Here is a 2471-nt window from a genome sequence, read left to right as displayed (position 1 = left end):
AATAAATAAATAAATAAATAAAAATATAATAAAAAGTGTAAAGTCCACCAAGTAGGGGTCAGGATGTAATTCCCGTGGTGTAGCAGCCACAGTCCCACCAAAAGGCGCACGAAAACAAGTCCCACATCTCCAGCACCGCTGCCGTGATGCCGTCAGCAACATCACTCGAACACCACGCCATGGATCCACACAGCGAGCAGAGAAGCTCCGCCACGCAGAGCGCTGGTGTGTCCCAAACCGCCTGCACAGCCGCCGCGATCAAAAATGGCAATCAAAAAATGAAAAAGTGATTGGTTATTTTGTTGTTTTTATTTTAACACAAAAAATTAAAAAATGACTGATTTTTCATATTTTTTTTTATATGAGCCTAAAATTGAAATGAAAGTCATTTTTTGATTGCCAATTAAAACTGGAAAGAATGAATGATACACAATCCATGTATCATTCGTTCTTTCTTTTTTCAGTAATACGCAATGACTCAGCCAGGCCCTTTCTTTAGTGTAATAAGAGACAGTAGAGAGGTTCATTCCATTTGTCTATTTTTATTAAAATGTACCGGTACAGTGTAATCACAAAACAGTATCGTATTTGAACCGACAAGAGACAGTTACCGTACCATTTCCCACTATGCCCTCCTTTGTTCCTAATAACCAGATTTATCATGTTTAATTATTAACAATTATAATAATAATAAATCAATATAAAACCCCGACATCTACAGAAGATTTTCAACAAATAGGGGGCAGGGAAGCTCGCACACTCCAGCAGCGAGTGATCTGTGATGAGATGATTTTGAGAAGCAAAAAAAAAAAAACACTCATCTCATCTCATTATCTCTAGCCGCTTTATCCTTCTACAGGGTTGCAGGCAAGCTGGAGCCTATCCCAGCTGACTATGGGCGAAAGGCGGGGTACACCCTGGACAAATCGCCAGGTCATCACAGGGCTGACACAGACACCCATTCATACTCAGATTCACACCTACGGTCAATTTAGAGTCACCAGTTAACCTAACCTGCATGTCTTTGGACTGTGGGGGAAACCGGAGCACCCGGAGGAAACCCACGCGGACACGGGGAGAACATGCAAACTCCAAACAGAAAGGCCCTCGCCGGCCCCGGGGCTCGAACCCAGGACCTTCTTGCTGTGAGGCGACAGCGCTAACCACTACACCACCGTGCCGCCCTAGGTAAAATCATTTTAGAAATTTTAGAAATCATTACATTCTTGTTTTTTCAATAAAAATAATATTTTTTAACTTTATAATTCTTAGTTACGTGCCGGGGCTCTGTCAGTCATTGATAGCCCAACTAATCACAGCGCTGTGGTTCTTTTCCTGATCCTTGGCATTGTTTTTTTTTCTTTCTTTGTTGATAATGTGTTATCGTATATGATAAACACGGTTCATTAAAAGGCCCAGAGATTTTCATTTCTGCTGCATGCCCCCTCCTCTCTGCAAAAATTGTGTATTCCTCTCAAGGTGCTAACTGTCTCCATTGTATTGTGAACAGCCACTCCACCCCCCAATGAGGTTGCTATTCATGAATGGTAATTTGGTTTTAGGTTACACCCCAATTTCAATGACAATTTATGGCCCTTTTCTGCCGCTTTTCCACTACAAACGCGGCTGAGCCGTGCCGTGCCGAGTCGAGCTGAGTCGGGCTGAGCGGGGCTATTGAAGTTGCATTTCGACTACAACCGCGCTGAACCGTGCTGGCTGGAAGTGGGTGGACACATTGGGTGGAGTTAGCGAAAGTGGGTGGACGTCACGTGATGTCGTTAAGCAGCGCAAACAGTGACATCAGTGACAGTGGCGGAACAAGTCAGAGCCGGGCCGGGGGCGGGGCAAATGACCGGGCATTTTATTAAAGCTTATCATAACATCATTTTAGGCTACAAAATGTCCGCAACTGCGGTGTTTACCAATTTCAACACTACCGGGTGCAACTATGTTATTTAGTACATCAAGTCCTTCAAACGAACATGTAACTCAGAAACAAAAAACATTAGGATACTGTACATGGCTCATAATAAAACATCAATAGCCTATACTGCGCACATTATTTGAAGGGCATACGAATGAGCGCTCAGAGTGGTGACAGGAAGAGTCAGAAATAAAAGGAGGGCAGTGCAAACCTCACTGAATGCACTGTGTTTACCAATTTCAACACTACGGGGTGCAACTATGTTATTTTGTACATTAAGTCCTTCAAACGAACATGTAACTCAACCAAAAAACATTCGGCGACATACTGTACATGGCTCATAATAAAACATCAATAGCCTACTGCGCGCATTATTTGAAGGGCATACGGCGAGCCTTGCACTCCGCGAACTCGTCCACGATGCTCTGTATGTCACTGATTCAGTGATCTTTTAAGCGGTAGTCTCACGACCCGAATAGTAAACAATAAACATGGAGGACATGGAGTCGTTAGTATTGCTGGTCTTGGTGCTGTGGCTTGTTGTCAC

Source organism: Neoarius graeffei, chromosome 3 (genome assembly GCF_027579695.1).
Source record: "Neoarius graeffei isolate fNeoGra1 chromosome 3, fNeoGra1.pri, whole genome shotgun sequence".
NCBI lineage: Eukaryota > Metazoa > Chordata > Actinopteri > Siluriformes > Ariidae > Neoarius > Neoarius graeffei.
Note: the sequence above shows the minus strand (reverse complement) of the source record.